The sequence below is a fragment of the Hermetia illucens genome, chromosome 5 (genome assembly GCF_905115235.1).
Source record: "Hermetia illucens chromosome 5, iHerIll2.2.curated.20191125, whole genome shotgun sequence".
Lineage (NCBI taxonomy): Eukaryota > Metazoa > Arthropoda > Insecta > Diptera > Stratiomyidae > Hermetia > Hermetia illucens.
In genome coordinates this window covers 63,628,712-63,651,630 of record NC_051853.1, presented here as the reverse complement: position 1 = coordinate 63,651,630, position 22,919 = coordinate 63,628,712, and the positions used below count along the sequence as shown (strand labels likewise).

General features: G+C 43.3%; 1 pseudogene; it reads left to right on the top strand.

Annotated features, from left to right (window-relative positions):
- Positions 1-22,919, top strand: part of LOC119658114 — a 51,328-nt pseudogene extending 28,409 nt beyond the window's left edge.

Genomic DNA, 22,919 nt, shown 5'->3' with positions numbered 1-22,919 from the left:
TATTCATCATGGCTAAAGAGGAAATCCCGATCGGCGAGTCGATAATGGAGCCAAAACCAACAGTTAAGTACCGAACAGAACAAAATCGATACGGATTAAAGCTGCTCCTGCTCCGGCTAATGGTAACGGGTGCTTCGTCTAACAGGCGAGCTCTTTTGATAAGGAGGAACGCAGCCTGTCCTGCTCTACGGCACAGAGGTGTGGGCTGACGTTTTTGGCAATGAGGTACAGTTTAAACACCTTGTGTAAGTACGTCTGCGTACCGCATTTTCTCTGAACCGATTGTAATGGTCATCGTTCTCGTTGCCTTCTTGCTAAGGAGCGCAAAGGGAAGAACCAAGTGAAATGGCTGTTCGTGAAGAAAGGAAGGCCACGACGAGACGATGCCCGGTAAGCTCCAATGCTATCTTGAAGTAATGTGGCATATGGTTGCAGGCTAACTTTCTGATGATGGGGAGGTATTTAGTTGACACGATGGCGTGTCGTTGCGGTGAGTACAATGCTTTATGGGTAATGCAATCACCTACTCGACCCCAAAGAATACAGGAAAAACTCCTCTCTGTCCGGGTGAATGTTTAGGAAAGGCTCCAACAGGTAGGATTTAGCCAGTAATCCCTTCGTTAGTGGGAGCCCCGACAAAAGGTTTCCGCGAATGTATGTTGACATTATATGATGATTAACCTGACCTGTAGGTCTTTTCGGTTTATTTCGAGGAACACTATACTGAAATCCTCCAAATCTGTGAATTTATCCTTCTTAGTACTCATTATTTTGCCCATTAGTTCTCATGATTAACGCTCCGGTTTTATTTTTCCATGCCCATTTCAAATACAGGAGCGGATCGTACAACCTTGATTATCCAAACTTTGGCCTCGGTCCGGGCTCCAACATTCTTCTCCTCCTTCTCCTCTAGGTACTCTCACAAGATAGTCAGTTACCTCTCTGATATTTTACCATCCTTGAAGGAAGCTTCCATGATCGCGGTCAAAATGGAGGCTGCTGTTTGCACATATCTCGTACTCTTTACCGTATCCTGTTAGTATTTCTATCGGAGGAATCAGCTTCATGAGGGATCAGCCCCAAAATATCTGCACAGCAACACCCATGTTTTCATTCCCAAAGATCCTTTTTCACATACCGATATTAGAGTAGTTACTTACTTTCGATTGGATGGGAGTTGCTGTACTCTTTTTTCTGGCTGACTGCACCATAGGCATGCCTCTCTACTTGATGGGTTAGAGTTGCGAGTGAATCGAAACCTATGACATCTTAGAGTTGAAGCTGTTGATTATCTTGAGGGGACTTTTCTCTGAAGCTACAATTCGATACTTGCATTTTTGTATATGACGCTGATGCGCAAAACTAATCGCAATGAAATGTCATCAAATGAATATCCGTTTTTTATTTCTTAATTTCAGGTACCTTGGTTTAATGGTTTCTCCCTTGCCGTTTTTACACATACATCAGCTTCACTACTCCTGGTCTTCTTCCTAATCTACATCATGGGATTGGTCACATTTAGCTTTATGATGTCGTCTTTCTTCACAAAGCAAATGTCGCTGGAGCGATAGCCGGCTTGGCGTGGTTCGCCTGCTATATTCCATACTCCTTTACCATTTTCAATTTCGTTTACATGCCCGTAGGGACTAAACTGGGATTCTCGGTATTTCTCAATACGGCCATGGCGTTCGGCTTTAAAATCATCCTGAATTGGGAAGCGGCTGCGGTGGGAGCTCAATGGCATAATCTTTTCGAAACAATAACGATCGAGGAGAATCTCACTTTAGGACATATTATGTTGATGATGATTGCAGATACGGTTATATATATGATAATAACGCTATATCTGGAGAAAATAATGCCAGGGAGTTACGGGCGCGTTTATAAATGGTATTTCCCACTCATGCCTTCGTTCTGGTTCCCCCGCAAAAAAAGGTACATCGAAGGTGATGTAACAGTTGTGAATCAGTCGGATCGGTTTGAGCCAGAAATTGGATGCGGCAAGGCCGGAATCAAGCTAATCAATCTGAAGAAAAACTTTAGTGGAAAGACTGCCGTGGATGGAGTCAGCTTAAATATGTTCCGAAATCAGATAACCGTTCTCCTTGGACATAATGGAGCAGGCAAAACCACTACGATATCCATGATTACTGGTTTGATTTCTCCTACATCTGGAACGGCAATTGTAAACGATGTAGATATCCTTGAAAACATGGAAGATGTTCGAAAATCTTTTGGGTTCTGTCCGCAACATAATATCTTATTTAGCGAACTTACAGTGAGGGAACACATAATTTTCTACAGTAGATTAAAAGGACTCGATAAGAAAGAGATTGAGGAAGAAATCGATAAATATTTGAAGATCTTGGAGTTCGAAGACAAAAGGAATGCTCTGGCAAAACATTGTCAGGTGGCATGAAAAGGAAATTGTCAGTAGGAGTGGCCTTGTGCGGTCGGTCGAAAGTTGTGCTATGCGACGAGCCTTCTTCAGGTATGGATCCCGCTGCCAGGAGATCGCTATGGGATTTGATTCTGGCTGAGAAAAAAGGAAGAACCATTCTACTGACGACCCATTTTATGGATGAAGCTGATGTTTTGGGTGACCGTATTGCTATTATGTCAGGGGGAAAGCTGCAGTGTAGTGGAACTCCGTTCTTCTTAAAGAAAACGGTTCGGAACTGGATACCAGTTGGTAAGTACTTTCTTTTAGACACTGATTGGTCTTTGGTGTCTTCTATCATATTAGTTTCACTAATTCCCTCGATTCTATTTCAGATTTGTAGTAAAAAAGGCTTCTGCAAAACCGAACATGTCACTGAACTGATAAAAAAATATATTCCTGAAATTCGGGTGAAAAGCGATGTTGGAATGGAGCTCTCCTACGACTTATCAGAAAATATTCATTTCTTTTTGAGCGGATGCTGAAAGACTTGGAAGATAATCACGAACACTTGAATATCAATGGCTATGGTATTTCAATGACAACACTGGAAGATGTATTCATGCAAACTGGAAGTGAAACTGAATGAAAATAGCACCAATAACGATAGTAGCAATGTAAGCACGGAAAGTCTCAATGGATTTAAGAAAACGATTCGGTTATTATTGTAGGTGAGTTTTGATTTTATAACATGAGTGTGAGTAAAGCAATTTGAAAGTTTGCCCAGAAGTGCTACGGCCGTTGGCCTAGGACACATTGCGATTCTCTCTCAAAGCAATATCATCATCAGCATCATCAACGGCGCAACAACCGGGATCCAGTCTAGGCCTACCTTAATAAAGAACTCCAGATATCCCGGTTTTGCGTCGAAGTCTACCAATTCGATACCCCTAAAAGCTGTCTGACGTTCTGACCTACGCCATCGCTCCATCTTAGGCAGGGTCTGCCTCATCTTCTTTTTCTACCATAGATATTGCCCTTATAGACTTTCCGGGTTGGATCATTCTCATCCATACGGATTAACTGACCCGCCCACCGTAACCTATTGAGCCGGATTTTATCCACAACCGGACGGTCATGGTTTTCGCTCATAGATTTCGTCGTTATGCAGGCTACGGAATCGTCCATCCTCATGTAGGGGGCCAAAAATTCTTCGTAGGCTTCTTCTCTCGATCGCGGCCAAGAGTTCGCAATTCTTCTTGCTAAGAACCCAAGTCTCCGAGGAATACATGAGGACTGGCAAGATCATTGTCTTGTACAGTAAGAGCTTTGCCCCTATGGTGAGACGTTTCGAGCGGAACAGTCTTTGTAAGCTGAAATAGGCTGACAACAACCGTGTGCGGATTTCATCATCGTAGCTGTTATCGGTTGTGATTTGATGATCTCATTTTTTCCCTTAATTTTCAACCGACGTCTAGAGTTTTTCCCTACGCCCCTTTTATTAGGACCTTCTTGGAAATTGCTACTATATTCTAACAAAGCCCAACAGGTGAGGGACTGAAAGTAGGTGAGATGCTGGTCGTCTGGTCACCAATGTTAAGCGCTTGGAGAATGTCTGGTTCTTAGGTGGGGACCGAACAACGTTTCATTTTCTCTATTTCAAAGTTATAGACGGTTTATAACGATGAAAAATTTACTTTTAAAGCTACAAACATTTATTTTGGCTTTTGTCAGTGAACTTCCCCATGTTCTGTTTCACGCTATATAGTCACTGGCAAAAACTTTTAGCCTACGTGCTTTGGCGTTCGAGACGAGCCTGTTCAGAATGACCCCCGAACTGGATTAATGTGATGCTTGCAGAAACATAGCAACTACAACTTATATGCTGTCTAATTTTGCACATATGAAATCAATTGCAGGCTTGCTCATGCATTCCTGTTCGCTTTGCCACCGCGAGTCCATAATGACGCCCCACCTATCAGATTGGTTACCAATCATATTGTCAGGGCTCCTATGTGGCCTACAGTCTTTTACATCTCACATTCAAAAGTGGTCCTGCGAGAAAAGCTCTTGAGTTGGTTTGAATCGACATCGTTTTCCAGCCGCAGTTAACGCATTTTGAACTCAGGGTATTTGACGCTTTTGCCAGTATATCTGTCATCCAGGCCCTCCTTTCTACGGCTAGAGTTACCGGGCAATGTAAGCTTGTACCCCGCAAGTTTCCCCATCGGTTATATCGATCAACACAATTTAAACAGCCATCTAGGAGCTTATTCGCTCCTCTGCTAGTAGTCGGATAGTCGCCGTACGTGCGTCACCATGCGTTTTTCTGATGTTGACAATATTTCGTCGTTGGCTTCTTGTTGGCAACGCCGCTCTGAATATTTCTTTCTTCTTCTTTTGCGTATTTTGAGCACCTGCTGGTTGTCTGGGTATTCCTTATCCTTTCTAGTACCCATTTGTTTTTACCACACATCTGCGGGTATACAGTTGTGTTTTAACTATGTTGACTGCAATATATCAAAGGAGTAGCTTTATCGCTTTCTCGTCCTTCCAAACCTTTTATACAGGGACCCTCATGGCTGCCCCCAAGTCTAGCTTCTCTCTTCATCCAGATTAATTAATTCCTCTGTGTAGCCTTGCAGTACTCATTTTTGCCCTGGCGGGTGGGCGTTTTGATCCCATCTACTTGATGGCGAATGAGCATACTCCATGCATGAACAGTTTTAGATAGGTGGACTATCTACTTATCCATACGAAGGGAGGCTCTACTTACAGGTCCCTTCGTCCGTCATTTTTCTGTCGTTGGAAGGTGTAAAATTCACGGTCACCTCATGGTTATATTGGACGTTGGACTTCGTTTTCTTCTTTGTTTCTACTACGGGACACCTATTTCGATATTACATCCACGTAGAGGATCAATTACGAGCTGCTGCTCGTATTGTACTTAACACCTTGGTCGCACTTTCATCCTTCTTCAACATATTATGGATTGTTTTTATCAATTTTTCCGCGATATTTTCGGCTGAAAACTGGCTGGGCGTCGTAAATCTTAAGCTGTTAAAAGCAATGTGCTTCATGTCCTTCGGAGTTATCCTAAATATCGGGTAATATGTGATCTCGTCACGCCCGAAGTGATAAAAGTTTGCGCGGTACCTCCGCGTCCGCTTTGAAATTGGGTTAAGTCGCAGCAAATTTGTTCATGCCTTCGTTTAACTCATTTGAAGACATCTGGGATAATTCTCTGAACCCACGGCCTTTGGGTGAATCGTCCCATCTTTTTTATCACTCTGAAATCATTTCATTCGGTAGTAGGTACCGATGATAGGCGTCGCCAAATTGTCGTTAGCGACAATACATGCTGCTGCAAGAGAGGTAGGAGAAGGTCGACCCGTATGGGCCGGACAGGTTGTTCAATACGCCCGAATTGAAGCACAACCACCTCTCAAGGAGAAATTCCATGCAAATGTCCACCAGATATTTAGAAATTTGGCTTGCGAGGAAAGTGTGATACCATCTGGGTTGGTAGTCGGCGGTGATCGTTCACCATTGATTGAAAACATTGCCCATATCCTTTCCGTTTTCTAGCATACTTTCTTAAAGTGCCCAGTTTTATTTTTCTGAATGCTAGCTTGTCTTTTCATATTGGTCAAATTCAAGTGGGCTCCTACTATGTTGGTTTCATCTTGTGGCTTTAAGAAAGACTTTATGGCATTCTTCAGTTTATGAATTCTGCATGATTATTGTGCGTATATTTTTTTCTCACTTCTGTACTGTGCAACTGACAAAAGTATGGTATACTATCTATGGAAAGAATTGACCTAACTAGTAGTTGTCAGAACTATAATACTTTGAAACGTGAAAATGCTTTGAGTAAATGCGACCGCTTTGGTGTGTTTCACGATCCCTCGTTTTGGCCCAACAGTCAAATTATTAGCTATTATTATTTGCAACGAAAACTAGTCTTCCCAGCTGAATACGTGCCTGCTCGTCTGCACATTTTTTTTACTGAGAGGATTCTATCATGGACTCTTACCGACTAAAAGATTCCATATTTTCTACATACTATCCCCGCGGGAACGCCGTTCAGGTATTGCCTTGCGGGGCTGTTCAGTTGTTAGTGGTTCACCCTAAATGAATCAGCTGTTATTTCTTTGTGCAGTTCATCATCATCATCAACGGTGCAACAATCGGTATCCGGTCTAAGCCTGCCTTAGTAAGAAACTCCAGAAATTCCGGTTTCGCGCCGCAGTCTATCAATTCGATATCCCTAAAAGCTATCTGGCAACCTGGCGTCGCCATCGCTTCATCTGAGGCAGGGTATGCCTCGTCTTTTTTTTCTACCATAGATATCCACCGCAAGGTGTCGTGGTATCGCTCACAAATTTCGTCTTTTGTAGGCTACATGTATTTGCTTTCCTTTCATGAATCCGTTCTCCTTCTGCTTTTTTAGCCGTTGAATTTGCAATTGTATCTGAATCAACCACGTACTTCACCAGTTAAATGAGTCTTTACTTCAATCTCTTGGTTTCCTCATGACCTTTCAAACCTTGTGGAGGTGAAGAGAGTGTGTTCTGCATATTCAGTCGCACCTTCCATTATAGGACAATCAGGTGAATCATTTAAATCGAACTTATAAGGTGCTTTCTGTAGCCACCGTGTTCGCTGAAGAACTGAGTAAGAATTTATAACTTGTCTCGCCATGCTTTTGTGTAGTGCACCTACTTATGTTCGGGATAATCACAGTTGTCCACCGATCACTCTTCCTTTGGTACCATGCTATTGCAATGCAGCTAATTACTTTGTTCGCCTCAGTATTTGTTTATTTAGACTCCCTTTTTCGCTTTTCATATAAGCGATCTGCCTTCGCGGGCTAAAACATTCACTGAGAACATCTCAGAAATTAGCTATGTTGCCTCATATGATACAATGTCGCCGGAAGATGCAGAATGCTCGAAGAGCACTCAGTCAATATACAACTTTTTTTTGTTTCGCGCTTATACACACACTGGTGCTGCGTTAAAAGAGAACAGAGCTGGCCCGCTCATGGCTGAAGTAATAGTCAGCTGCATGTTGTTTTGAGCCACCTATGTCACAGCATATCTAATAGGCAGTACCCGCACTCAATCAACCGAACTTGCGCCATGTATTGGGGAAGCTAATCCGTCCACATAATAGTCCTTCAACATCTGAAATATCTGGCACTTATTTCGTTCCCACTACAAGTCCGGCTTCTAGTAATAGAGGGATTGTAATCGCCCCGGAATTGGCCTATTCACAAAGTCGGTTGAGTTAATCCATTTCTCGCTTCTATGATGGTGCATCACACAGTTTGCTGGCTCCTTCACCAAGGCGTTAAAGTATAAGTCGTATTCGCTATACTTCATTACATGCAGTGAGGCTCGACCTTCGCAGACCTGCATTCCAAGCTTCCCGTTTACGTCTTATTTCCTAAACGTCTTGATGGGGATCCTTGTAGTCCTAGCGGCACCGATTCCCAGTTCATGGATGTTCTGTGATGGCAGGTCCTGACCAGCTCGGCAGTGGTTTAAGTTCTTTTGCATGACTCCCATTTACGTAATGTGCTTAGAGAATTGTAATCCTTGACTTCTAGGCATAGAGGGCTTTGAATGCGCGTATTGCAGCCTATTGCCAAATGATTTTCTTCTCCACATCTTCGTAGCTTCGATTAAGGGTTGTTGGCTTGTTCGCCGTTCTTTTGTACATCGTTGTGCTCATTTTTTATTTCAAATGATTCCGACAACAGTCCTGCTTTTTGTTTTCGGCTCATTCACGTTATATTATAGCTAATTTACTTTAACCTTGTGCGCTATACAATTCAGGTGCCATACTTCTTGGTTCGGTAAAGGCTTTAGTTAGGTATGAATGCTGAGCTTGCTCTAAGTATAAACTAATAACTTTGTGCCTGTCACAGCGGGGCTCTTATTGTGGTCACCAAATGAAACCGTGTCATAAGAAGTCCATGGGGTTAAGCAGACACGCTGATACTCACGTAAAACCACCAGGACTTAATTGCACTCTGAGCCCTTTCAATTGATGCTTCCATATACTAAAAAAATCATAAGCTAACTTTAAATTCAGTCAAAAATTGGGCCACCCACTACAACTGAAAGGATTCATAGACCTTGAGACAATTAGATGTGACAAATAGTCAGACCGACAGGTAGGCAAATGTATAGACAATAAATTGATTTTTACAAAGCTTTTCAGTGCTTCAACGTACGTAAGTATAGTAACCTCAGTAACTACTTAACTAAAGAGTTTTAAAAAACTAGAAATTGGCCATTTCTTTAAAAAAAATACTTGGCTTTAAATTGTAAACTCTAGGACACCAATTTACCTTAGGATAATTCTAGGGGTAAAAGAGATAATAAAGGTTGGTAGAGACCCCACTCCAATTACTTAAGGTCTGTGGACTTCAACTACATTATTAATAATATGAGGATATAATTGATGCTTTCACCAAAGAAATATAACTTTTTTAGCTCTATTAGTTCTCTATATTTTCACCTCACATATTTTCAGATAACAAAACAGACACAATTGACTTGGTTGGTCCGGCTAAAAGGACGGAATACCAATGGCGAGCTATGTTCTTGAAGAAAATCTACAATGTTAAACATAATTGGCACATATTCATTATTCAGCTGCTAATCCCCCTAATTCTCACCATTATCAGTATTCACATTCCTAAAATGGAGGATGATGATGACCTACCGCCTCTAAGGATAAATCTGGATGGGTATGGAACCACAATAACCCTTTTGGAACAGGAGGTCGATAACAATATAGCCAAAAGTTATGTGGAGATGTTCGAGGCATTCGATGGGAATAAGAGACTCGATTTAGTAACAGGGATGTCCATGACTGCCAAAATAATTGAATTGCAGAAACAGGACTTACTGAGAGTGAACACCAGGTATATGGTTGCGGCGACTATCAGCAATAACGTCAGCGTTGGATGGTTTAATAATGAAGCTCTGCATACAGTTCCGTTGGCACTGAATTTGATTTACAATGCAATGGTCAGGTAAGTTTTAATTGTAAGTTTTAATGTGTAAAGTTCATGTGTGACCTCTTGTTTCATTAGCAAAAGTCAACCTGCACATAAGAAAACTGATTCAACCGCTGACGATTTTTCTGCGCTTGTTCTTTAAGTAGCCCCTTGGATGATGTTGCTCCTGACATTTGTTTGACGTGTCTAGCCTACCGCAATTTTGAGAGTTTGAGAGTTCAATCAAAGTACGATCGATACTGGATGTTCGTCAAAAGATTCGAACAGTTTAGCATTATACTTGATAATGGTTGATGGGGTTGATGGACCCAAATATCTTCCAAGGGGTTTGTCGTTCAAACGCATTAATTCGTTTATGTTTGTCATCGTCCAGGTTTCATGTCTATACATCAGGATAGGGTGTATTAGGGCCTTGAAAATGCAGAGGCTACATTTTTGGTGGAATTTATTTCAATGCTTTCAAGGAAGGACTGAATAGTACATTTTATTTGATCTGGCGATTCTCCCTCGTTATGCTTCTTTGGCTCCCTAACTCAACGAATTCACTAATTTGTTCGATATTAAAGTCGCTCATGCTAATGATTTGCCATTAATACACATATTTCTCCGCGTTCTATGGGTGCCTTCTTGTCTTCGTTGATGCATCAACTTTCCCTGTTCTTCTTCTTTTTCTTCAGCTTCTGTTCCGTTCACAAGCGGAGTCGGCATTATTGGTTTATCGGTGCAACCTCGACGCTTTTAAATCCCCATCCAGCGTATCAAGCCACCGTTGTTTCGGCCTGCCTTTTCGTCGTTTACTATCGACTTCGATGTTCAGACCAATCTTGGCAAGTGAATTCTCGTTAGCACAAATTGCGTGACCGTACCATCGAAGACGCCTCTCTCGCAATTTTTGCACGATCGGTGCAACCCCATAACGATCGCGCATATCTTCATTTTGGATGTGATCAAAACGTGTCGTGCCACTAGCCCAATGCAACATCTTCGTCTCCATTACAGCAAGACGCCGTTCATTGTCTTTTATAGTCGGCCAGCACTTAGAACCATAGAGAGAACAGGACGGACGACATTGCGGTAAATTTTAGATTTGAGACGTTCGCTGATACGTCGATCACAAAGAACACCAGTTGTGGAACGCAACTTCATCCAGGTTGCGTTAATGCGTGTAGCAATTTCATGACGCAGTTCTCCATTGGCTGATAACGTTGACCCGAGGTATTTAAATCGCTCAGTTCTGGGTAGGTCACTGCCGCTGACAATGATTGTGCCTGTTTCATGAGGATCGGTTGTCATAAATTCAGTTGTGTTTAGATTAAATCTGAGACCGTGTTGCATGAGGCGATCATTCCATTTTTTGACAAGTTGCTCCAGATCATGTTCGCTATTAGATGCTAGGAAAACATCTGCACAAAGCAGTGTATAGGGCGCTGGACGTTGGACGTCCCGTCTGATGGTGTCAATAACAAGAACAAAGAGGAGTGGTGAGAGGGCGCTTTCTTGATGAACACCAGCAGAGATACGAAGCGGTTTTGATCACTCGCCATACTTCGAACTTTACTTTTCGGATCATGGTAAAGCAATTAAACCCAGCGTACGAGTTCTTTTCGCACTAAGTGTTGTCGTAAAACATACCAGATGAGTTCGTGTGGCACACGGTCAAACGCTTTCCCTAGATCCAGAAATGCAATGTAAAGAGGGCTTCTTACGGTGTTTCTCCATGAGTAACCACGCAGCGTGTATTGCGCCGCAGTTTTTGACAAATCCGGCTTGATTCACGGTTATTTCAACGATTTCGCTAATACAGCTGTCAAGAATGCGTTCAAAAATCTTCATGAAATGGGAAAGTAACCGGACGAACGGTAATTTGAACATTCTGCTGGACTACCTTTCTTTTTCCATAGTGGAACCGTGGTACTTTCTTGCCAGTCAGATGGTGTTCCTCCTTCCTGAATAACCCGATTAAAGAATTCACTGAGCCACAGTGTTGGGTCCCAACTCTTCGCTTTCCAGTGCTCAGATGCGATGTCGTCAGATCCTGTGGCTTTCCCCGATTTCACTCGTTTTATTGCCTCTTCAACTTCAATTGTGCTGACAGTTAAGTCCTTGAGGGTTTAACGTGAGCACCTGTCTGAACGACTTAATACCACGATCTTCTTAAGCCACGGCTTGAATTTGTGACCACAATCAGAGCCCCGCTGAGACAAACAACATCGGTACCAGTCTATGTCAAGTGCATGGCTTAGCATTCATACGAGGCCCGAAAGTGTCTTCTCGCTTGGGCAAAACCAACAGCCCCCATGAAGCTCCTACTAGGGGCCAACCGCAAACAATCGAGCTGTACTCACATACAATGGGAGTTCACCCGAAGTATGAGAGTTCAGGGGTTATCTCGGTTCCCATCGTACCAGTATACCCCTGGTGAGGTTTCGTGACAAATTTGCTACTTCAGATGAGTCCCCGTGCAGACTCGGGTCTGATCACCCTGATTAGGCCTTTGGAGCATTCGCCTACTGCATCACAGTCGGCAAACCAAGTGAGTAGAGCGTCTCCCGGTGCCACCACTATTGAGGTTCTCCTCGGCCACTTGGTTTCGGTTTGCCCGACAGGGTTGTCGCCCTGTCTTCCTCGCCGTCACCTCTGAGCACCAATTGCGCTGACGAGTGGAACTGGTCCAAATGTTGGCAATGATTGTGGAAGTGGAGGATGAGCAAATTCTTCAGTTGAAATCTGCTGGAAGTATTCTCGCCATCAATTCGTTGCGGCTCGACGGTTGGTAAGCAAATTACCGTTCTTGTCATTAACCCAACAGAAGTGTTCGATATCCTGTGTACGTTCGTTACGGCTTTTAGCAAGTCGATATAGATCTCTCTCGCCATCCCGAGTGTCCAGTTTATCGTCAAGATTTTTGTAACGGTTCGCTCGGCGAGCAGCGACTGCTTTCTTTGCTTCGCGGTTGGCATTTTTATAAATTTGCCAATTAGCAAGCGTTTTATCTTCGAGAAATTTGTGGTAGAGGCATTCCTTTTCACGGAACTTCATTTCATCATCATTATTCCAAAGCCAAGTATCTCAATTGATGTACGGCTTACCCGGCTTGGCGACCTCGAGGGTTGCAGAGGCCACTTTGTGGATCGATTATACGCTCGCCACTCTCATTGCACGCTCCGAACTCCTTTCCCCCATGTCACCTGTTACCGTCTGCCTTTTCACCCACATGACCATTAAGGTCGCCGGCAACGATGATATAGTCGTCAACAGGCACGTGATAATTTGTTCATCAAGTTGCCAGAAGGCATCTTTCTCGGCGTCAGGTCGACGTGGCTGTGGTGCGTACGCGGTGAAGAAGTGAATAGTGCGATCAGCTGATATAATGCGGAGCTCTATCAGCCGATCATCAAATCGTCCGACTTCTTTAATGGCATCACGGAAACCCTCTGAGATGGCAATGCAAACACTATATTCAGTGTGTAGGTTACCAAAAGTTTATAGCCATTTTTACTGCGTTCGCGTTCAATGTCGCAGCCCTAGCATTTCTCCGAGGCTTATGACTCAATCCGATCATCATGTTTGTAACGACATTGCATGCATTTTCTTGGTCGGCCTGTCGCGGGACCTGTCACCAACATGTATATCCTTGGGATATTATCCTCAAAACGAGATAGATGCTTCTGCTTGCCTAAGTCATTCCGCGGTGTCCTCCATCGCACAGTCCGCAATATAAGACCTGGCCAAAAGGGAATGGCGGCAAACACCAGCTACGCACTCCATCCATATCTGCCTGATGATTTCCTGTTCCTCACGTATTTGCTCCGGAAAAACTTTCGAAAGTATGGCCAGTCGAATGCCTTCCTCTGGACCAGTATGGCTACCGGCGTGCTTTCTGGCTCCTGCCTGCTTCCTGGACTTGCCAGAGAGTTTCCCCCTTTGGGTTCGGATTCGTGTTTCCTCTCTTAGGGCTGATCTCAGCTGCGCGCATCTTCCTTGGGTTCGTTGTTGAAGGGTTCGGTCTATCTTGAACTTCTACCTCCTCCAGATTCACCAGTTTTGTTTTTTTTTTTGAAGAAAACCCCATTCATTGGATTGCAACGAGTATAGCAGCTATGAAGTTTGCATAAGATGCTCGATCGGGTGAGGCGATTTTAGACTTCTCGATCTAGATCCATAGAATTTAGTTTATTGTAGGGTCACCTTCGTACAGAGTGTGGCTATTACCGCTCACCAGCAGTTTTAGAAGACGAGGGGCTTAGCTTATGTAAAGTATCAACCTCAGAGAGAAATTGGTTGACTCTCAGAGAGCTATATTCCGCGTTAGTCTATCCTGCTGTCCGCAGCTTAGCTCCATGAATGTTGCTCAATATTATGGTAGAGATGCATCGCGCTCATGATAAAAAAAGGCACAATTACTAAATAAAGGAAGGGCAGCGCTTAAAACTTACGGAAAGGAGCCGTTGAACTGTGAAACCGGTTCCAAAAACAAGGTCAGAAAATGAATGGATAACCATCATACCACTAAGAAGACACTAGGTACTAGTAAGCCCACTTAATCGTTCCAAATGAAAACACCTCCTTGGCTGCCTTAAATTCATGGTTTAAATAGAGTGTCAGGGTGAGACTTTGAGTCGGATGATAGCACCAAAAAAAATCAAATAAAGTGATTTTCTTTCTGGTGTGCTGGTTTATTTCATCTACGATTCCTTTGAGGACATTCCTTTATATTCTTGCTGAACCTACCTCTATGGAGCCTATATTGCGAATCTTTATCTAGAAATCTTCATATTCATCTTCATTTTTCTGCCTGCTTATCGAACTCAACTTCTTAATGCATTATTTAGAGCGCTTCATGGACCTGACTACAGTATAGAAGTTACCAACGCTCCACTGCCATTCGACGTGAACGTAAAATTGGAGCAAATGGATCTGACTGGTAATCTAGGTTTCAGTTGGCTACAAACATCACCTTTGCTATGCCTTCGTCAGTGGTATCTTTATCATGTATATGATCAAGGAAAGAGTTTCACGTGCTAAGCTGCTCCAATTTGTCAGCGGTGTTCGCCTGATAACATTTTGGCTTGTGCATCTTATTTGGGACTTCCTAGCGTCTGCGATTATATCTGCTGCTTTAACAATTTGTTACTTATATATCAAGAAGACGGATTCGCAACCGACAAGGAATTAGGTAATATTTAACTACATCTATCTAATAAGGAATTAGTGGGTATTCTCTGTTCTAGGACGGGTATTTCTGCTGTTTCTCGTGTATGGCTTCGGTAGTTTACCCTTGATGTATTTGATTTCCTTGACTTATGACGATGCTGCAACGGGCATGTCTAGATTGGTTATGTTCCATGTTTTCACAGGTAAGAAGTTCATTGAAACGGACAACATTAGATTATATATTTTTTCTGTATGTATCCCACAGGAAACGCTCTGTTTATCACAGCATATGTTTTGGACTCCCGATATCTTTGGCGGTAAAGACGAAGGTGCAATTCTGAAGAAAGTTGGGTTTATATTTCCGAGCTTTGACCTTGCTCAAGGCTTGGCGAATCATGCTAGGATCGGGACAATGGAAAGTATCTGTAAGCAGGCTGCTGAGTTGTACGGAATTCCAATTGAAACCTTATGTAATATCGGTCGTCTACCCGAGTGTTGTGGTAAGCGTGAATTGTTGAGCTGTTTACTCGTCATTGAAACCGCTTCATAAAAAATATTGGTTTAGATTTGGATCCATTCCAATGGACTGAAAATGGCATCCCACAAGTACTTGTTGCAATGGGAATAATTGGACTAGTAACGTTCATCAGTCTTCTGCTTATCGAAAGTCGATCATACTTTATGAGTAAAGTAAATTTGACACGCAGGTAAGCATATTTTGAGTAAATGTTCAACGAGAGATTCAAGATCTTCGTGCTTCACTATAGCATCTATTCTTTTACTTTTAGTTTAACTTTTATTTACCTGAAAGAGTTTAGAGAGTGGCCTGCCCTCTGAACTGTCTCAGGAAATTTCGTTTTGTTACTGATTTTCTACCCTTCTTTCTCAGTCCTCACTTCTTGATACTAGGTTGACATTTCAAAAGCAACTATCACATATATGACGCAAAATAGTCGTGTCCTCCAATTGGTGGTCAACTTGAGTTTCAACGAAGTCGCGCTGTTAACTACGAACTACTGCAATTTCGCGAGGTTGCTTGTCGCTAGCTCTTTCGAGTAGAAGTCTGTTGCCAAACATATCTCTTCAGTCCGGATAAAATATCTGTACTGTGTTGTCTGATAAGTTTTGTATTGATCAGAAAAGTAGAGGATGGCCTATACACGGGAGTTTCCGAATCCAAGCACATTTTTTGAAATTATGGAGACGGAAAAGTGTTGCACATGTTTCGATCGCGATGGGAGTTGCGCGACCATGGCTGCGGATTGCTGCGAGCATTTGCAGCATCTGTCATAACAACAGACCTTACACAGCTGTTTATGGCTTGTACATACCAGCGGGAATTAAAGTCAGAGCTTCCTTGTTTCATGCTGGGATAAGATGAAGAAAGGAAAATCGGGCTAGGTGTCATTGGCACAGCAATACCATTTATCCACCTCGTCCCTACCCAAAATGTGCACAATGAGATTCCGCGCCCCATTTCCGCTGGAGTTGCTTTTCCTGTGTGTAGACTTCTTGAGAAGTTTCTGACTTGCGGTTTCGTCCAGGGCATAGGCAACTCATCAGACGCTGCCTCACCTCTGCTCTGAGAGCAACGTGACCGAAGTGGTTACAAGGTGATATTTGCTCCCTTTTATTAATTCACAAACACCTCATGCGTATGAATTATAACGAACACAAATTTGCCTTGTAAAATTTTTAGGCCTTAGCCGGCCGAGGCTAAACTAAAATGTTGTTTAAGGATCGAGGGACTCCTAGGTCCGCCATCCACTTAATGGCGGACCGGACCAGTTGAAAAGCAACATGCTTTCACGGTTGTGGCCCACGGAACTCTCATTCTTGGCAAGTACCCAAATTGCAAAATTTATGACTTGTGGTTTCGCCCAGGGCAGAGGCAACTCATCAGATGCTGCCTCGCCTCTGCCCTGAGAGCAGCGTAACCGAAGTGGTTACAACCGTGAAAGCATATTGCTTTCCAACTGGTCCGGTCCGCTATTAAGTGGATGGCCTCGATCCTTAAACAAAATTTTTTTGAGAAGGCCTAACATAAGCTGCTATCTAGGAGCTATCTCCTACTATAACGAGCCATTATACATGACGCCTAATGTAGGGCCATACATTTGTTAGGATTACGGCCACAATTTCGATAGATTCAACCAACTGAACCTGTGGAAGGCAGCCTTTTCCGGTTACCAACTTCGTTTGGTATGATGATACATTAATTTCTCAATCTTGTTCTCGGCTTGGCTCCACATGTACTTGACTTAATTTCTTTAGTTTTGGGTTACACATCTTTCCTCCTAAAGCGAGTGTTCCTAAGGCTCATTTAGTTCCTCCTTGTAAAATAGAGTTTCCTATCTGAGTGAAATTATGCGGTGTTTCCAACGATTAATAATCTGAAATAATAAAAAACTTGTTGTTTCTTTTTCGTTGGTGTGGATATTTATTCTTGCAAAGCACTGATGAAGGGAACAAGTGGTTCCCGAAATATCCGTATTTGCAAGAATAAATATCCACTCCAACGAAAAAGAAACAACAAGTTTTTTATTATTTCAGAGTTTCCTATTTTTTCTTGCGTAGCGTGCCGTGGAACTCTAGGCAATCTTGAAAGGAAAGCCGAACTGTTTTTGCCACATTTTCACTTCTTCATGGGGTTCGGGAATGTGGGGGGTTTCTCGAACATTTCGATCTATCACGTGCCATTTTACAAACATTTACGTGTCCTTGTTGGTGTGTGGCTCCGCACCGGACCCTGAAAAATATTCTTACATGGGAATTTGCGCGAGCCTTACGACATAACCAACACGCTAGGTAAACCTGGAAATAAATCTAAACAAAAAGTCGGCTCGACCGCGCGCGTGAAGCCGTAAAATTTCTTACCCGAGTGCCTCGATTGAAAGGGAGAATCCAAGACGGACCACATCTTCGGTCATTGCTCCTCCTGTTTTAGATGTTTGTAAGGCGCGATCTCTGAGGTTTTCGCAATTCGTTGACATCCTCAGGCCATTTATTGGAGGATGTCCCTTTTTGGTTGTCTCTGAAGAAGGCGAATGGTCTTGATAGTGATGTTGAATGGTCTTGAGAGTGATCCTGCTCCTTTTATCTGGCCTCCCACATTGGTCTGGGTCAACCTAGTCAGTCTTATCAATTTCGTCGTCGATGAAAGTCGATGAAAAGATGGTGCAATTGATGTTCATATTACAACAGTTTCTTCATCGCTTGCCGTGGAAAGAGGATCTGATCTGTTGCTGATTTGCCTGGAGTGAAGCTTTTGGGTATGGGCCAATGATTTTCTGGCGTATGGTGCGATGGTTCCTAGCAAGATAGCGGAGAATATCTTATAGATGGTACTCGGCAACGTGACACCTCTACAATTGCTGCACTGCGTAATATTTCCCTTTTTAAGTATGAGGCAGATAACGCCTCGTTGCCAGTCGTGAGGCATTGATTCGCTGTCTGAACCGCTTAGAGTAATTGGTGGTTTCTTTCATGCTTGGTGATGGCAGTATTTGTCCGTCGTCGTCAGCTGAGGGGAACTCCAACTCTCTGATATTTTGGTGGTTGAGCAGTTCATCAAAATACTCAACCCATCGCTCCAATATGCCCATTCTGCCGGAAATCAGATTTGCCTCTTTGTCTTGGCAGAATGAGCGTCGAGGTTTATAGGCTTCATCCTGCTGACTTGTTGGTAAAATTTGCGCGCCTAGTGCGGTTGCTCCTTGTACTTTTCGAGTTCGCATACCTATTGGTTATCCCAGGGTTCCTTTTTTCGTCTGTGAAGTCACTCTCTGTTCGACGGAGTTCTTAGTAGGTCATTGCGCGTGCCCGCGTACCATTACTCGATATGCGGCAGTTTTCCGTTCCGTTGCTAGCTTATATTCATCGTCGAACTAGCCGTTCCGACTTTTCTTGCGGCTGGGGTCAAGTATGTTTGTGGACGTATCAATGATAACGTTCTTCAAGTGGTTGTGAAGATTATTTGTCGATGTTTTATCTCCAGTACATCTGTTAGTTGCCGTTATTGTGGCATCCGTTTCTCCCTTATAGGTGTTACGGAGGTTTTTGTTATGGATGGCTTCAGTACTCACTCTTACCTGATTGTCAGAGGAAATTGTAGTTGTGGCGTTGCGAATAATTTCCGTGTAGCACGCGCGTAAGTGCGAATCGAGTTGCCCAAGATATCGACAAACAATTTTTGCCAGCGGATACACGTCAGGATTCCCTACAGTGGCTACAGACCGCTATCCCATACCACTCATCCACGACTTTGCGCACTATATCGCAAACTGGCGTATTTTCGCGATCTTAGACTTAGTCAAGGCATACCATCAAATCCATGTAGCTCCCGAAAACGTTCCGAAAACGGCAGTATGCACATCTTTCGGACCCTTCGAGTTCACTAGCATAACTGACGTGGCGCAAACCTTTCAAAGATTCATCCATTCTGTGCTACGAACCTTAACTTCTGATTCGTATAAATGGATGATGTTCTGGTCGTGTCTTCCTCTGAGTCCGAGCATTTAGAACATCTCAAGTGCATTTTCAACGTCTCCTTGGGGCCAGTTTGGTACTCAACGTTGAAAAGTGCAAATTTCTACAATCGCAGGTGAGATTCCTCGTCCACCTGGTTACCCCTGAAGGCATCCAGCCGGACCTACATCTTGACTGTGCACACGATTTCGAACTTCCCGCTTCCAAAAACTGTTAAGGATCTCTGAAGGTTCTTGGGTATGTTAAACTTTTACCGTCGTTTCTTGCCCAAGGTTGCCCATTATCAATCAATCAATCAATCTTTAACGCCTTCTTGTCTGGGTCGAAAACCAGAGACTCACGTCCGGTCGTGTAGTTCCCAGACGCTGTCCAGGCGTTTGAGACCACAAAGTAAAAGCTGGTGGATGCTACACTTCTAGAATTCCTTCCAAGATGTCGATGCCTCAAATATTCCCATAGGTGCTGCTTCTCACCAAAAAGTGAACCAAATCTAGCAGACGTTGAGCTTCTTCTCCGAACAGATCAATCCCACTCAGCGGAACTACAGCACTTATGATCGTGAGTTACTCGCCGCATTCGCTTGATGGTGGGCCGTCCACATTATTCACGGACCATAAGCCACTCACTCTTGCTTTGAAGAAAAAGCCCAACAAAGCGTTCCCTCGCCACCTTTAGCACTTGAGTTCTACCTGCTAGTTCACTTCCAACATTCAATGCGTGTCTGCAAAGGTTAACGTGGTTGTGAAGATCCCCAACACCGTCGGTTTCCAGCAATCGCCGAGGCGTAGAAGTATGACGCAGTTCTTCAGAGCTTGAAGGCTAATTCCAAATATACATTCAGGAAGTTTCCTATCTTCGGGTTAACATCCAGTATATATAACGAGACCTCAGACAAGGGATCAAGGCTATATATTCCGGCCAATTTCCGAAAGGAAGTATTTCACGCCGTTCGCGATCTAGTGCACCCAGATCTTCGGACAACGAATCGGTTAGTCACCGTAAAGTATTTCTGGCTGCTCATAAACAAGGACACTAATTCTTGGGCCAGGTAGTGTATTGCATGCCGGAAGTGCAAAACAACAAAGCATGGGAGGAAAGAGGTACGAATGTTCCCTCGGTCCACCAAGCGTTTGCATACAATCCACCTCAACATAATTGGCCCTTTCCGAGACTTGCATGGTTTCAGGTATTGCCCCACAATCATCGATAAGTTCACGTGAAAGACATTACTACAGAATCTTGTGCAGAGGCCCTCTGTCAAGAATCGATTCCACACTTTGATTTGCGGGAAATTATAATCACCGACTAGGGAATCCAGTTTGGGACCTTCCTTTTCTCAAAGTTTCGAACGCCACCGGACAACCGCCTACCACCCGAAGTACAATGGGATGCTCGAAAGGTTGTCGCTAGGTCGCTATAATGATTTAAGACAACCCCTCTTAGTCGTAGGTCCTGCCACTTGTTCTTCTAGGCCTCCGATCAGCCAATCCCGAAGAGTTTGCTGCAAGTCCCGTGGAGCTGGTACACCGTGACGCTTTTTTCGATATCAGGTCGGAACACAACGCTACTGGTTCGTTGCGTCTGCTCCAGGACGCAATGCCAGAACTGAAGCCACCACCAGCCGCCAACTGCTCAAAAAACGCGACTTATGTGCCCAGGGATCTCGAATCCTGCGCGCATGTCCTAATTAGGACGGACGCATCTCGGAAGCTGCTGCAGTCACCTTATGAGGGACCCTTCGAAGTTCCAAAAGAATGGGGACATGAGAATTCTGATGAGGCTTGTAACGGAAATGGAGCACGTTGTAATGTTGGTTTTAATTACATGTAGCCAATGTGACGGGGAGGAGGAGACGGGTCTGCACTTCATACGCAACTGTTCGATCCCTCCCGACCTCAGACAAAGGCCCCTTGGTAAATTTTTCTTGAACGAAGAACCTGTACACTCTCCCTTTGGAAGATGTTGTTAGATTCGCAAAATCCTCGCAAAAAAGCGGATTTTGGTTTCGAGTGTTATCAGAGTTGATCACGTCGGGGTCACCAATCTATTGGGGCTCGATGCTAAACCGTTGTCAGGTTTCTGGGGGACGGATTCATAAGCGCTACTTTGTGGCCTGAACTTCTTCTCGCCATTCGAGTCTTTAGTAATTGTTTGCAAAGTGGTTTTCTGCATAATATATTTTTTATAGATACTCGTTTTCGTAAACATAATCGATTTTTCTGACCGTTTTAGCTTGAAATATCTTCCTCCACTTTCTGAAGATGGTCAAATTGATGACGATGTCCAAGCTGAAAAGAACAAGGTTGCCCAAATGACCGAGAATGAAATTCCGACTCATAACTTAGTTATGCGAGACGTTACTAAATATTATGGAGGATTCCTAGCTGTTAATCAACTTTCAGTGATGATTGATAAGTACGAATAAAGCCTTGGCCTTTATTATAATTTAAGTCTATACTTTCTATGTTTTCTTAACTCTATTTCAGAGGAGAATGTTTCGGTCTTCTAGGAGTCAATGGAGCTGGCAAAACGAGCACTTTCAAGATGTTAACCGGGGACGAAACTATATCCCATGGTAATATATGGGTCAAAGGATGCAATACCGTTGCCGACAAATTCACTGTCTATGAAATGATTGGTTATTGTCCTCAGTTCGATGGACTCTTGGAAGACTTAACTGGCAACGAAACTCTGAAGATTTTCAGTCTGCTTCGTGGAGTTCCGTCTTATATGATAAGCTCGCTGGTGCAGCGAATAGCCAAGGATTTGGCTTTCGACAAGCATCTGAATAAAGTAGCAAAGGACTACAGCGGTGGCAACCGAAGGAAACTTAGCACGGCTGTGGCCATCTTGGGTAACCCTCATGTTATCTACTTAGATGAACCCACTACTGGCATTGATCCTGCATCACGGCGGAAGCTCTGGGACTTGGTATGTCATATTCGCGATATTGGCAAGGCAATTGTTTTAACATCGCACAGTATGGAAGAATGTGAAGCTCTTTGCACTAGAATTGCTATCATGGTGAATGGAGAATTTAAATGCTTGGGGTCGACTCAACACTTGAAAAATAAATTCGCCCAAGGGATATCCTTGACAATAAAATTAGAAACTTTACCTGTGATGAATGGATTTCAGTCTGGGCACAGCAGGTGAGTTCATCGTAATTATGAGTGTACAAAGTATGAATTCCAAAAATCACACATCGCACTTTTACAGAGCCCCCTCCACAGCCCTGAATTCACCGGGGTTCCAACTAAATGAGTATGGCTTGAGTGTTCAACAATTTATTAATGACCACTTTCAAGGGGCAACATTAAAGTACGTATTCCTATTCTCTGAGCACCAGTATATTCTCTATCCGAATTTTATTTTAGGGATTGCCACCGAAATTATCTAACATTTGAGATACCGATAAACGTGATGCCCTATTCACGAATCTTCGGCTTATTGGAGGCCAACAAATCAGCGCTCCACATAGAAGACTACTCCTTGAGCCAATCGACACTAGAGCAGATATTCCTCAATTTCGCTCAGAAGCAGAGATCAGAGGAGGAAAACAAAGTATTGAGGAAACGAAAAAAGGAGAAGAAACCGACAGTCACCCGCTGGTAAAGTGTTCAAAGCGCAGCCACATGAAGTGGAGTCTGTAAAAAGTGTAGACACCTTTAGTTTATAATAAATAATTGTAAGAATTTTAGCTTTTCATCTTAGCGAATTTCCAAATTTCTATAACGTCCAAATGTCTACTAAGTATACATAATTCGATTTCAGGCATAAGTTTTCCAAGGACTCAGTTAGAGGTGCGAGCACCATTTTGACACTGAATCGCGTTAGAACGGGTTTGGTCTCAACTTTAAT